At 38.7% G+C, this 16,588-nt stretch overlaps 1 pseudogene across 1 annotated transcript; it reads right to left on the reverse strand.

Annotated features, from left to right (window-relative positions):
* Positions 1 to 15,709: 15,709 nt before the first annotated feature.
* On the reverse strand, positions 15,710 to 16,375 carry LOC307129345 (annotated as a pseudogene). Its single transcript has one exon. The product of its transcript is annotated as an uncharacterized misc_RNA (transcript).
* Positions 16,376 to 16,588: the final 213 nt, after the last annotated feature.

Below are 16,588 nucleotides of genomic sequence, written 5' to 3' on the forward strand. Positions count from 1 at the left end.
AATTTAACCAAATTTCTATTTAAAACTCCCCCTGAATTTTTTCAAGTTTGTCTCTTACCAGAATCGCCCCTTGCCGTCTAGGGTTCATTTTATCTTGACTCAAGTGGTCGTCCTCCTGGACCTGCGGGGTAGGGCTGACGTGGATCAGGATTGCAAGTCACCGGTGCTTTCCAGGTCCAGAAGGTCCGTCCAAGGAGTCCCGCTTCTGACACCAATTGTTACGGTAAAATTGAATTCGTTGACATAACTAATAAGAGACAAACCTTAGGAAAAAATTATCTTTATAAAGATTTATTTTTCTTGCAAGAAAGAGCCCACGGTCAACACAGTCATGCAGCCTGTCTCAAGTGTGAGAAGACACAATAAAACCACAAGCTTCTTATACCCCCAATGTTTAAACAACCCCCCTCAGTAATTTTCCATACATCTGTGGAAACCCACTGAAGGTTTCGCCTTGAGCAAGAGGTGAGACACAATACACAAATGGTCCCCTTTCTGTCTTGGAACTCATTTGAATTAAAAGCAAGAAACACAATGGTCCTTCCTCTGTAACAAAGCATGTTAATTAAATATACAGGTTTTGGGAAAAACCTGCCCAGACAGAGTATCACCTACTCCTAATCAGCATAACTATTCAAACGCATAGATGCTAGCCAGGAACTCCAATTCCATGAGCCATAAAAGACAAAAGGGGCAACGTCTGGGCTCCCAAAGGTGGGGTCTCAGTGATCTGACTCATTTAAAACCCAATAGAGAAAACAGGTCTGGCAGGAAAGGAGAGTCTTGCTAGAGCCTCTGAAAATCATTAAAACAGGTCTGGAAAATTAAATCTTCTGTGGTTTTTTTTTTATTTTTGTTTTTTTTTGTTTTTTTTTTCCCTACAGCCTTGTTTCACAATCGTCAAAAACCTGCTCAGGGTGTTTGTATAAAGTGTGGCCTTCTCGTATTGATTCAAATCAGTCCTGTGTAAAATATTTCTTATGGCAGAATTCAGATCATTCTCTACGGTCTGTTGAATATTCTCACGGACAGTTTCATTTTTCAGCTTTTCCAGTTGATGTTGAGGTACTAAATACATCTTTTCGGCATACTCCATCACCTCTGTCTAGATGCTATTAAGCTTGAAATAAAGCGTACAGCGATGCTCAGGAGCGGTAAAAGAAATCCACCAGTTTGGTTGAAGACGCGTTTCTTGGCCGAAATACCAATTTTTTTTGGTAATTTCCAAAAAAGTTTAATTTCCGATTTCCTCCTTTTCAGTTTTTGGTGTTGCTGCCGATTGGTAGGAATCGTTCCATAGAGTATGTTAAGTGCAACTTCGCACAAAGTTAAAATGAGCTTGTCAGATGCCGAATGTAAAATAAGACTGTTGTTTAGGTGTAGATTTATGTAACAGTTTTAACAGCGGGAGATGCTTACAAATTCTGGTCGATATGGCGCTGATCACGTTCTTCTTTTTTTCTGGAGATACACCACTTGGCGGTCGGAAAGTAGACCTGTTCTGAGCCGATATTGTTCGGGGGTTTTAGCTTTATAGTCGATCATTAAATAGCCGAAAGGTTGACTGGTTGCGTCTTGATAACACTCCATGAAGTATTTTGCATTTCCAGGATACATTTGACTACCTAGCACAGCTACTTGATTGCCATCGTGAGGGTTTTTAAACAAAATCAAGTAATTGGTGTTTAAGCTAATGATTCTGCTGGATTTACCTTGCCAAATACATTTTGCATGATATATCACACTGAGATTACGATGATGTACAAATTGTGTAAAAGCCTTTTCGACGGCCTTATTACCACATGCTTCACCCATCAGGTCGTCCAAAATGAGATTGTTTCGATTCATAGGTAGTAAATCATCATCCAGAGTTGATGGTATTCCTTCCACAAATTTAATGTAATACAAGTTACATTATTTAAATAATTCGTCATACAATGGTTGCCAACAATCATACATAAAAACAATGTTTTCAATCACCGATCACCGAGCCGGTCCATGAGCTCGTACAACTCTAGCCACGCGTGAGCGGTTGTAAATGCGCCTACAAATACGTTAGTCACGAGTCTCAACAACATCACCTTTTGCAGGTAGATGTTGGATGAGCGCCACGTCTTCCGAGACAAATGTGAAATATGATAGTGCGGAGGTATCCCCAAAAACAATTCTGGTGAAATGCTTGCAGTCTTTCACGAGGGTTGTTTGTGCAAGAAGTTCTCGCATCGAGAACCGGCCTTAAAAACTGTTCAACAACAACTTGTTGATAGCTCTCTGGGCAAGGTTGTAGCTAATCTTTTCAGGGTCAAGCTGAACCCCCTCTTTTTCAAAATACTCCCGAATGTAAGACTCTTTGTCAGCGTCCGTGATAACATTCGGGGGGTACCCCGATGCCTGCTGTTTCAAACGCAGAAACGTCTTTATGTATTCGGTAAACAGCTTGTCTGACCGCTGTGGGAAGTGCCACAACATAGCCTACCTAATCTATTTTCGCAACAACATAGCCCTTCTCGATCGCTTTTTAAAAGCTCAAGACTGACCCAACAGCCATCGAGAGCCCGCTCCTCATCCATCATTTATGATTGCAGTTAGTTGTCTGGTTTTGAGCTTGGGCGCATGTACGGCATTACGGGAACATGAGTTTCCCGTTGCACCTGTAAGGGAGAACGGGATGTAGTAATTTGTGGGGAGGATAGACGGTTGCTTTTATCAATCCGTAATCATTTTCGATCTGTTTGAAATCTTTGAAAAAAATGTGTCGTGGCCGATCGGATAGCTTTTCCACGCTTGACAGAAGGGATATAAGCTGGTGAAATCTAAGTAACTTTTCTCAGCCTCATCCGCTTTGTGATAGAGTTTATAAGCATTAGTACGACCTCCAAACAAAGCCTCTCGGGCTTCAGTCTCTCTGGGGCCACATAAGTACCCATAAATTCCATCACAGTGGGGTCTGTCTTTTTAATTTGGCCCCATTCGCATTCCCATAGCACCTCAATCTGTAACCCGCATGTGTTCTGTAAAATTTCGACCTTGTCATCAATCTGAGTCCTGAGAACACCATAGGCTACACCCAACATGGGGTGTCTCTGATGGGGTTCAAAGCGACACGAATGACCGTGGTGGACGCAGCCATTATATTCCAACCCATGCCTCACCCCGTCCAGTTCGTAATACCCGTCTAAAGTACAGACAGACAGACACTTCACCACTAGCGCATGGTGAATATCTACGTTTCGAGTCTTTTTTACATACTCTAACCATTCGATCCATGTGTTTGCGTATGTCTTGCTCTGATGAATGTATGCGTTATTGTGAGTTAGAGCGAGCATATTGTTGTGGAGGTAATGCGTTTTGAACACTCCAATGCTAACACTTGCTAACGTCGTAAATAAGAACAGATCAAGTTTGGTGCACTCAATTAACACGTCACGGTATTTCATACATGCTAAATAAAACCACATCATTCACGCCGTACTCGTACAACTCGCGCTTGACGTCAAACACTTTACCAGTAATTGTGACGTACCAGGCATCGAACTTTTCCATATTCTTATCGGACATGTTACCGTAGTTGTAGTACTTTTTGTCTGGGTAGGGTCAGACATACCGTTCGTTCTCGACTGTGTTAACTTCTTAAGTGGGCGTGTCTGTACTTTTATTTACTTTTGTTTTATACAAAATATTCAATCAACTATCACAAACTATGCATCATTTGAAAGCTAAAACACTCAAGATTCATGTTCGGAACTTGTTTTTGCAATAAATACACCAGAGAGGAAAGGGTTAAATGAAATGCTAAAGGACCGGCCATGTAAACATTAGCATAATATTAGCAGCACTCATCTTTCATCTCCTGTCGTTCAGATCAGATCGGACGAATCCAATAAACACCTGCATACATCTCTGTGTAAGGGTCCACTCTTCAAAATGCATCCCACTTTTTAATCTAAAACAACGAAAAAATAGGGAAAAAACAAAAAATCCTCCGTTGTTTGCAAGGGAGTTTTGAGTTAGCGTTATCAATCATGTCCATTTTCAATGAAATATCGATTCTAATCCGTTTCTGGCAAACTCCCCCTGCAAGAATAGTCTCTCCCACGTAAAATGAATCCTCCCTCGTCTCTCTCCTTCAATCAGAGTCTCTCCTGTGATGCATCATATAGAGGAAGCGCCTTACAGGCTTGGTGAGCTGTCAATCATTGCGCCCATGGTTTTCGTTGGATAAAGGCACTCTGTGCCTAGCCAATGCCTTTCCAACAAAGGTTTGATTGATGGACTTAGTAACCAATCAAAAGGCATTATCTTGCGCAGTTTACGTAAGTAGGCTTTGGTGAATACTACTAGTGTAAGTGCTTAGGCTTTCATAACACCGGCACGCGTTTCTCATGGCGCCTGCTAGTGTTTAGGGCAGAAACTGCAGTGGAGCGCGCAGACTCTGACTGACACTTCTTATCAGTTAAATGAGTTTTTTACACTTTGTAATCTCTGTAAATAGTTGCTTTAGTTTTTCAGTAACTGTTTATCCATTATAATTAGCAGTTTATTGCAGATTTATTTGAATGAAAAAATACTCTTTACAATTGCAAATGTTCTGAAATAAATGGCCTTTTTGAAAGGACGCCTAGACTTTTCTTGACATAAAAGCTTACAGAAGCTACATTACTGAGAGAATCATCCTCAAATTTGAATCATGACATGATTAGACATTAAGACAATTATAATATTAAACATTAGACAATTATAATATTTTTTTCCCTAAGTGAAAAAAAAAAAAAAAAAAACGTGAGTCACTTACATGTATATTACTCTGTTCCCATATTACTTTGAGTTATTATGACTCTTGGGTAGCAACATTTCAAGAGTCTAGTTTAAAATAAGACCAGGTTTATGAATATAGACCATAGGGTTTAAGAGCTGCAGACATTTTCATTTGGGTATATCGTTTTCAAAGAATTCTCAAAAATAGGGGCGCAGGTGAAGAGGTTAAAGAGGTGCGGAAAGTATCCTTTCTCGCACATAGATAAGGATAACGCTGCAGGCATCTTCGAGAGCGCCATTGGGACAAAAGCATAACTATCAATATAACGCTGCTCAAAAGTTTCGTCATACATGAAGATTAATTTACAACCCTGCAATATGACGTTGAGTGCGAGTCCTGCTTTGCAAAAATACTCCAGAATTAGAAACGAGTCAAACCTGGACACGTAATGGGCTATGAAACAGTAGCCTCTATATCGCGGTTGTCTGAAACGCATGATCCGCTTTGCAATACAGTTGGTGCCTTCGGCCACAAATTTCACCCCTTTAAAAGTGATCGCGCATACAAAATTGCAGACGTGTTTTCCATTTTCATAACGTGTTTCGAAATCGTAGAAAATGCATTTTGTATTGTGTTCCTTGGGTTTAAGGGGTTGTATGAAGCACTGATGTTCCGCGAGACTCAGAAGAACTTCATGGCAATGATCACATTTGGTCAGGGCACATTTGTGTTGCCGCTTTGCAATTGTGTACCGTCTATTACATAGCTTGCAATATTTTATAATATCGCACGGTACATACCCCCGGTCTGGGGTTGTTTAAATAATTTTTTTTTATTATTTTATTTTATGAATCTCAAAGCAATAGCTCGACTTGCAGAAGCGCAGGCAGTCAGGACAATGTACAGGGCTTTTAGGAAATTTGCTACATTCGGTATCAAAACATACATTACAAACGTGTTTACAACGATGATTTCTACGATTTGTGTAGCCTTTATAACAGAATTTACAGACGTACGGTGTACCGATGAACTGTTTTCAGATGAAGCTCATTGTGATTTTTGTACACTTCGAAAGTTCCAGCATTTGTCCTGTAAAAAACAACAATTTTGATACCTAATAGGGTTTCGAATGTACCTATGTTATCAAGACTGATTTTATCATTGATTGTGAAACGGGCGTTGGTGTGGATAATAGTCGCTAGTCTTTCTACCTCGTCGTCGAGTAATTGGGGGTTGAGAAAATGTGCTAGACAGATAGAGAAGCATATTTTATTCGCTATATTTACGGGGCAAAATAACGTTGTCTTTTTACGTTTAACCACTTGATCAATCGCGATGTCAGTGAGTTTACGACGGCGCCCCCCGCCACGACTATTCATGGCTATGTTGACATCGATCTTGACCGCCTCATCTGCTAATATCCAATCATCACTCTGTAAAACTTTTTCAAATTGATCAAGAACCATACCGACATCTTAATTATTCCCTGTTGTTAAAACTGAATTAATCTGGGACTTCAAAGATGCCGCAGACATAGATAAACTGATAACGCATCTGTCACTCCCGATATCTTTAGCGATCGATACTATGTCACGAAAGGTGTCGTGTAAAAAAATTATACGTGGCCAGATCAGTGGTGTTGATTTCTCTCAGATTCATGGATCTACACAATTGTATGCTGTTGAAACGAGGTCTCGGTAAAACACGGTACCCGCTAACAACCCCACCCTCCCGAATTAACGTCTCAATGTCAGTGCGGTTTAGTAGTGACGTACTTGTAGGATTGTCTGATTCACTACTTGTTGAATGGTTAGTAGTAACATTTACCTGATGGTGGTTCTGGAATGTTGGTTGTCGATCGTTCAGTACTGGAATTACCTGCTAGGGAGGATGTGTTAGAGGTTGCCGGATGGTCAACATCATTACCCTGATTACCTGTATCACTGCATACCACCCTTTCGGTATTATTTAAACCATCACCGCCTTGTACATCGTACATGTTTAATAGTTCGGCCAATCTTTCGGAGGGGATAATATTTGGAAAATAGCCGATAGCCGATTCCAATTGAGGTAAATTAGCATTTGATGGACGGTCTGCGTTAACAATTTCTTCAAAATCCGAATACATATTTAGCAATGTCTGTAATCTATCACCCAACTGGTGACCGTTTTGTATTTCATGAAGACTCTGTAACAGGTCTGAAAGTGTTTGGTCTGGTTGGTGGTCGTATGCAGCGTCTGTGGGAAAAGACATCTCTGAATCCACTTCTAATTTTTATTTAGGGTTATAGATAATATTACCAACAAATTGTGAAAAAATAAAACACCACAAACCGTATTCAAAGGATCATCAATCGCATGTATTAAAGACACATAATCATTACTCAGGAAGCGGAAAAAAATCAGTCATAACATACGGTATGTTATCTATCTATGGAGTAGACGATTCGTAATAGCTCCAAGAAGACTAACTTGCAGATGTCTCTCTGAATATCATTTGAATCTCTATGAATGCGTGCAAAATTCTCGTCATTACTTGACTCCAATCTACGGAGTCGGTTCTCAATTGCTGGCAAGACCCGTCGTAAAATAGACAACATTTCCTGCACCCCTGCGTCGTCATCGAATCTGTAATGAGCCGTAGCAAACTGGGCTTCTACATCATTATGGAATACGTTCAATCTGTTGTGAACACCTCCAAACAGGGCATGAATACCTGCAGCCAATGCAGCTACATGGTTATTGGTCGCTATCAGGTTGTTAAGAAGAACAACATACCGCTTGTCACTTAAATCATATCTTCTACGAAGATAAGCAAAATGTTCGTCTATTCTGGCCATGTATGGATCGACATTCTGACCATAACCTCGTCCAAATCAGCCAAATCCTCCATTACCTCCCCCTCCTCCGCCTCCTCTACTGCCACCAACTCGTGATATGGGTATGGGGTCTGTCTACCTCTTACTGATGTGTCTCTAGAATTATCATTTTCCTCACTTGTCCATGATGAACGGTCCCACGCATCGACCTGAGAATTGGTCCAGCTCTCGAAGTCATCCGCCACCTGTACGACGCTATCTGTAATTTATAATAAATACAATTGCAATAGAGTGGCGACATGCATCTGTAGATCAAATAAATCAAATTAAATATTGAAATAAACCGGAATTTATAATTCATTTCAAGGGTGCCTTACCACAATTTAGTTCTCTGTCGGGTTGGGTCAGGTTAGAAGCCGAATCAGATCCGCTGTTATAACGTCTCTTCTTTGGAGGTACAGCGATACATGGCCCCGCCTGTTCCTCAACTTTAGCCTCCAAATCGGTCAGTCCGGTGCTGGTGATTATCTGATCCTGATAACGTCTCGTTGGACTAGTGCTGGTACTTCTTCTCCGCTACTTGCGGGTATCGGGTGGTGTCTCTTGCGTTAAATCGACGCAGATTATTTCTATATAAAAATAAAAATAATAGTTTAAAACATGTGCAATAATCTGTCAATGTGTAAAAAAGAAAAAAAAATTTAACGTCAAAGTCTATCGAGTTAGCAGTGTCGGTGTGGCTCCCCTGTGACTTGTGGTGACCAGGCTTTGCTTCTTGATCTTCGGTTAAATCGACAAATTATTTCTATATATAAATTGAAAAAGAATAGTTTAAAGCATTTTAAATAAACTGCCAATGTGAAAGAGTGGAAAAAGCGTATATTTTTACCATCAGACTCGTTCGGGCAGGGATCATGGCTCGCTTCCTCAGTTAAATCAATGCTCCTTATTTCTATAGATTATATACTTATAAGAAGCGCTAGCAATTCACTCTCGTATACTCATAATGATAGGAATTACTTTTAAAACCGATTTTCACCAGTATATTTTTAATTATTATAGTTTATAAAGCAATATTCTGTTTATAATGGTATTTTCAGATATGGGATGCTGATTTAAATTATATAAAACATGTCTATGATAAATATACCTGATTTAAATGATAAATAATTTAATATGTAGTACTATTTTATTAATAACTAGTGTAATTATGCTATATGAAATATGGACAGTGAAATCACAAATATTTAATCACAAAATATAGCTTTGAATTAAAGTATGTAGATAGGCGCTGTAAATATATAAATAATTGTAATAAATACGTGTAATTTATAAGTATTGTTTTAATATACTTATTTCCTTGTAAGCGGCTATACCATCAGTGTCCAGCTGATGTCGTCAATGCTCTATTATTCACCACCGCCTGCAGGTTCTGGGGGGTCATCGTATGTCTGATGTGCTGGAATATTAAAGCGCCGTAAGGTTCTGTGTATTGCAGACATACAATACATTGTTATACGATGAATAGACGGTGTGTGTGTGTGTGTGTGTGTGTCATCCTGGCTCGCGGAGTCCTGAGAGATGCCTCTGTGATGCTTCAAACAGTTTGAAATCTTTTTAAACATAGAAAGTTTATTATAAAACATACCGATTTATTTGTTTGATTCTTAGTGTGTATAAATGAAATCTAGAACCGTTGAAGTAATGGTATATTTATAGTAATGGTTTAAGCTGAATTGCTTTATTCTACAGTCTTTTAGGGAGATAAATATAAGAATTTATTAAAACTTTAAAGATTTGTTTACATCTAATTTAACCTTTTAATATTAGACTTTGAACATTTTTAACATTATAATGTATTTGGTCTGGAAAAAGTTAGAAAGAAAGTCATTTTAAAGCCTGTCATTTTGTAAACCATTCATACTCTCTCTGAAAAAGATATTTAATGAATAATTTCTGTGTTTCAGTAATTTAGTATGAGGACAATCATAGTGTAATATATTTCATTAATATATTTCATAATTTCATTTAAAATATATTTCACTCAATCGTTTGAAACACCCAGTGTGTGTGTGTGTGTGTGTGTGTGTGTGTGTGTGTGTGTGTGTGTGTGTGTGAGAGAGAGAGAGAGAGAGATCATATTGAGATTCATCCTTATGATATGTTGAAACATATATTTATTTATTTATTTTACTTACTCAGATTCTTCATGCGGTGAATATCATGCAAACGTTCATTTATTTCAGTAATTCAACTTAAAAGGTGAAACTAATGCATTATATAAACTCATTACATGCAAAGTGAGATATTTCAAGTCTTTATTTGTTATAATTTTGATGATTATGGCTTACAGAAAGGGTCAACGTTTTTCAGGGCAAGGACCCCTTAGGCGATATATCTTGTTCTTTCTTGATTAAGAACAAGATATTTTATGTTAAGATATATAATATGTATAAATTATTATAGTTTTTTTTTAAATATATACGAATATTGCATCTATTAGTCTGCATTTACATCACGTATCTTTGACATGGCATATTTTTTAAAAAGGAGTTTATTGATTTAAACACGATTGTATTGCTTCCGCTAAAGAAGATAAGTCAGTTCCGTCTCTACGGTTAGAATCCTGCCATAGCAACATCATTTGTTCTACAGGTTATCACTTTAATATGTTATAGTCCATGGCACTAGCAGCCTGGTATGGTGTTTTATATATACTGTATGAAGGCTAAAATGACTTGCTCGTCTATGATACCTCCCAGCAAAGATTAGGTAGCCCCGCTCGTTCACTGTCCATGCCAAACTGTAAGCTCATTTGAAAAACATTCTTTAAAAAAAGAAGCGTGATAGTCATATAGAGAGAATAATACCAGCTGATTTCATTGGTTTCGGTTACAGTGATGGGTAGGTTTAGGGATCAGTGTTTGGTGTAGGCAATCTGTACAGTGATTGACATGACCAATGAAAACTCTAGAATCATCTGCAGGGTGGGCATCAGCTGAGCTGCACCTGATGACCCAGCCCTGCCTAACCTAGAACGTATAGTATCCCAATGTTACAGTTGTTGCAGTGTTATGAACAGAGAAGTGTGTAGCCAGGGCAGCAGCAGAACGGCTAAATTGAACTCGAGGTTTTCAAAAAAATTGTGGTGGGTACAAAATGACTCCTGACGAAATCTGTTGTGTATGCGTCCCCCCCGAAATCGACGCCTATGTGTGTTAACTACTCCTAATATGTGTGCACTAACTTTGACTATAGGTTACTATAATTGGCCTTCACGTCACTTTCTCTTTTTCCATCTCCTCTTCTGTTCACAGCTGATCGGAGGATATTGGGTGCCCTTTATCTGTTTTTACTTTTCAAACTCCGAGAGGTTTCATTTTAATATGTTGCAGGTATTTATTGATAAATTGATCATAAATGATATTGATGTTAATAAATAATATAATATTGGGCTTGTTTTTGAAGCTGCAGTTGCTTATTTGAGTTGGCAACACTGTTCAAAACAACCTGATCTCACATAATTCCGTGAAATGAACACGGGCCCCTTAACTCAAAATCCGTCGCAGTTTCACGGAATTGCCGAAAATTTTGTGATGGGTGCACGGAAGAAAAAAAACAACATTATTTGAAGCATGTGTAAAACCCCGCCCACTGGTCCAATTCTTGGCGTCCAATGGCAGGGAGAAGGTGTTTCTGCGTATCACTGTCTTTCCTTTAACGCAATAAAACAGTTTAATTTAAACACATTCCTTTATATGTATTTACCTTGTTGTTTCATCTGACTCCATTAAATGAAAAGGTGTTAAATGATTTTGTTAACCATTAACTTTAGATTTATATTTTGTCTTTCAATTTAAATAGTTTATCTTGTTATACTCAGTATTCAAGATTCCAGTAACGATTTAGAGTTTCGCACCGGCCGGGTTTACGATCTGTTTCGGACTAGTCAGTCTTGGTCATCGAGGCAGAGGCGACACACACTGATATTCTGGACGCCCGTGCAATACGTTGATCATTCCAGAATATTTTTATTCAGTTCCCTTAGATCTGAATTCACTTAATTAATGCAAAACTGCTTCTAATCAGAGGCCATGACCATTATCACAGAATCAAGCAACCAACTTGCTAATTCTAATGATAACTTTCTATAATCATGCCGTGGTTTTCCACGTATACGTTAATTAGAACAATATTGCAATAATCAGGAATTGAGGTTGTCCTATTTAGATTGGTTTCTTAAAGCTACACTGTGTAACTTTTTTAGTCTATTCTTAGCTAAAAACACTTAGTTCTTTCAAAAATATGTGCTCATTAATGTATATTTACTTCTTTCAAGTAATAAAGTATTCTCGTAAGTTTATAATTTGCCATTGAAAATACATAAGGTAATGGGATCTAACGGTGGTCGCCATGTTGCCCCTCCATCTTGAAAGTACATTAGCCAAAGAGGGACATACCCGTAAATTCAAGCTTCGCTTTTCGCGTTTTAACCGGTTTTAATACTCGATGGCACTGTACAAAATTCTCTGCCTCGCGCATGTGCGCGTCAACTTGTTCAGACTTGTCTGGTGCATGTGCAGAGTGTTTTCATCTCAGCAGCGTCCAGTAACAGAGTTATACAGAGTTTTCCTGGCTTGTTTATTCCTCAAAAGTCTGTTTTTCCTTGTGTGGTATTTCTGTGCGTTAATAACTCCGTAAGTAATAATAGTTATTGTCATTGTAGATGTGTGTCATTAGAGTGTGTCGCGTAATTCAGTTGATGTCACCTCAGAAGTATTTTTGTGTCAACATACAATAGCGTAATGCTCACCTATTTGAATAATCATTCAGTTATTTTGTTATCAACAATGTTTATTCGTTTATAGAAAATATTTGCTTGTAATGTATGTTGATGGAAATATGTATCAGGTCTGATCGGCATATTAACAATTGTTATACAGACAGAGCGCACTGCAGTGCTAACGTTAAAGCGGCGCACACACTTTTGTAACCGGACACCGCTTGTTAGCAGCGGCAGCTCCGCTCCTTTTAATGCAACTGCATTTAGGGCCTATATATGGTACAATAAGCTCTGGTTTACGGTTACATTATACAAATGTAACTTATAAGTATAGTTATACAGTTCTTAACTGTGTATGTATATTTACCATCCTTATTTGTTCTCTCACAGAAACCACATTTATGTACATATCCACGCAAACCTGTTTATGCCTTGCAATTGGATGACTGAATAAACATTACTATCATCAAAGTTCACTCTGGATTAGCTGCAGTTCTTTCTAGCCGAATAATTAGGCCAGTTGAGTTCCAAATATCCCACAGGCACCGTGTCGAATGTGGACGAGGTCGAACTGGAAGCCATGTTAATCTTGGACTAAATCGGCCACCGTAGGAGTTGAAACGAAATCGGAATTGAGAGGAACAGAAACTAAAATTCACTGGATGGTCATATACCTTTTCACCGCTAGATGGGAGAAAATATCACACAGTGTAGCTTTAACAATTTATTATTGTTCTAAACGGAAAAGACTTGTTTAGCCTATTAACATCTACAGTCCAAGTATACGTACCTAGTGCCAATGTGTTAGTCGGAGCTCTAAAACATCAATCCAGTGTGCTCTTTAAGCTTCACCAAAACCGTGTCTTAGTCCATGTTAAACTAACCTGAGCATATATCCGTACTGTTGTGGTTACAACATGATATACTGAGTTAATAACACAAAATGCGTTGCAGTAAGTTTAAACATAACGATTTATTAACCAGGTAAGAAACATCAATCAAAAGTCAACTCAAAGAGTAAAAAGCATCAATCAATCATATACAAAAACAATAATTCAAGAATCAAGGATTCTAGAAATCTTTACCTGGTCGTAAAAAAAAACTACACACAAGCAGTGTGGGAAATCACAATACAGATTCCCCGATTCTTGTCTCACCAAGCTGTTTTTTTACATGCATTTTTTGTATTTCTCTTTGCTATTTGGGCTTATTGGAACCTAATTAGAATAAAAACTAAGTATCATATTTTGATATGATGTACTTTTAGAGAAAAACTATGTCCACATATGTAGACTCATGGTCTGAATTTCCATAGAAACACAATTGTCACCTTTGTGTAATATAATGGAAAACTCTTTATTTCTGCCTTGAACACAGCAGTTTTTTTCCTGACTGTTTTTTAATGTATTAATAACACATACACATATTTTTTGTAACATGTTTTGACTTTATTGCAGGAAGTTACATTTTTACCCATATAAGCAATTGAGGTGTATTGGTGCATAAAATACTTGAATCTGTGTGGAAGTTTATATGAAATTTGAAGATTTACCCTCAAGGTGTAAAGGCCAAAAAGAATAACAAGTACCTTGTTCAGAGTCTCCCTTTTTCTTTTTTTTGGTTTGGCTTGGTCTTGGTGTTGGCTCTTCCAAGTCATCTTCTGAGCTATCAGCCTCAATCTCTTGACTTTGATGGCGATGTCTGAGAGTGCGGGATGAACCTGTATCTGTACCTGTCTCTCTCCCTGTCTCTGTCCCTGTCCATGAAAGTTTTGTAAATTCAAGTTTTCCTCCACATAGCCCTAAGGCCCTAACTGCATAAAACAAACAAATATCTACTGGGTCTTGGCTAACCATTATCTGCATTGTTTGCATCCTCTGCTGTGGTCAGTGGGCTCAGGAATGGGGTCCTCGTCATCACTACTTTCCACACTGCTGCTTTCCTCCTGTGGTGATGGTTGGTAATTGCCATCCAGGATGGGATCATCGTTGTCAGACACGTCCAAATCTGAGTTGTCTCCATCAATTAACCCAAGTAGCTCCAATGCTCTTTGCTCTGGAAATAAAAACATGATAAAATCAAATACAAATTTATTTAATTTATGTATATAGGTTTGCATTATTTATTTGTTATTTATTCCATTGGGATATACAAGCTAATTTATATGTGCACATTTTTACTAGCATATTACATTTTTAACATTTTCAACCCAACTAATTTAACTATGTATATATGTAATTAGTGATTTAATTGTTATTTATTTAATTGGGACCATGCACAGCTTTAGCTGCATCAGAGCTAGCTTTTTCCCATTTTACATGTGTGCATGTTTATTAGCTTACTAGCTGTTTCGAGGAGCTTCAGTCCATAAGTACACGTACGTGTACATGTTTAGTGACCTAGAAAGTTGCTAGTTTTACCCTTTTTTTTTTTCAAATTTGCATGTCATGACAAATATACAATGATTTTATATATTCAGAATAAGCCATTAAATATGACAGAACTTTTTACCTGGTCGACGTTTATGTGTGGAGCTACCACTTGAATCTTCCCTTGTGTTCGCCGCCATTTTCAATTTTGACCATAGTGTGTTATACACTTCTGACACCACCAGATGGCAGTGTAAGTACCCCCATACATGTCCATAACACCACCAATTCAGCAGTGAACACAATTGTGGACATAAGAGCTAAAATGTGCTGTCCACGTACGTGGCCACTAAGCCCAATTCAATAAGTCCACAAATGGTGGTGTTTGAGATTTATAATTAGATTTTGGTCCCTCATTCAGGGGGGTCACAAATGGGCAATCAGAATCTGTGTTTGAATGGGCTCTAGACATCTGTAAAGGAGGGCACTTATTTACATACAGGAGGCACTTGAGTAGATGATCTGTGGGGGGTCACCTTTTGGTGAGACATAGTATTTTTTATCAACTTACATTACTTCTTGGAGGTGATTCTTCTTCTTATGATTAGGAGAATGAGACCATTTTACCAGACGCACCGATACGTTTCAAATGATACTAAACATGCATAGTTACACATTGTACACATTTAACGTTGCATAGATTTTGAATGAGTTTTCAGTGTGGGTGAGAGTGAGTTATACAGAGGGTGCTGTGCAGGGTGTGAATGTGTGGTGTGTGTGTCTCAGTGTGATGTGTCTCGGGTGGGGCTGTTGTGTATGTGGGGAAGTGTTCAAATGATAATCTTTGGGAAAGTCCTTTGTTTCCGGGAAATCACGGTTTCTCTGTTCAGACTGAACGGCATCTCTCGGCCCAGACCGATCGGCACCACCTTACAGTTTGTCCCTTTTGGCACCGTGAGCCATTCACAAGGTTTCGACGGTGTCATTTCAGTCTTTGCAAGGTGGGTAGCTGCAGTGGGCTGAGGGCTAAGATCGTGTTGGTGGATGTTTTCACAGATTTGATGAGGTGTCTGAAGTAGCAGCATTAGAATACCGCGAAGAGGAAGATGAGTGTGCTTCCAACTGCACATCCTCGAAGTATCCAGTCCCACCAGGAATATGCACTCTGTGCCGATCTGGTGGATGTGCTTGACAGAATCTGTGCAGTCTTTCGCGCCAAGTTTGTTTCCACTTGCGCTTGGGAGAGGTGGTACTCGGTTTGAAGAATAACTTTCTGTACCAAGTCCATTGTTTCGATCAATGCCTTTTGTTCCATGTTCATAAAAGGTGCCATCCCACCAGGGGGCGACCTCTGCGTCCTGTGGCATCCTTCCAAGGATGTTGATCTGACCCATAGAAAAGTCCTCTGTCACTTCCAAGCAGAAGGAATGATTGGCAGGGCAGGTTAGTCCCCCATATGTGAGTTAATCTCGCTGATGATGCACCACTGTGTATGAGACACTTGAACAGCATTTGAATGACCATGTAACGACTGAACATTTACAAGCTTGTTATCATTGGGAGAGAAAGGTTGTAATGTGTTACATGTACAGACAACATAATTGTGAGTTTCTTGACAACAAGTGCGGCTATTTGGTCCATCAACCATGAGGAGAAATGAGATTGTTTGGTTATTTGGTAGGTGTTAACTGCTGAATTAACTGATCCAAATAAACCAGCTATGTTACCAAGCAGGTCTCGTTTTGAACGAGCAGGTGGAATTTGGACGGCAAGTCTGTCTTTGTAATCAGAAATTAAATCATCGATTCGTGACTGTAGCCATGTAAAGGAGTCATCGTTATCATCACAATGTTTTGTATAG

Source organism: Gobio gobio (genome assembly GCF_949357685.1).
Source record: "Gobio gobio genome assembly, chromosome: 7".
Classification (NCBI taxonomy): Eukaryota; Metazoa; Chordata; class Actinopteri; order Cypriniformes; family Gobionidae; genus Gobio; species Gobio gobio.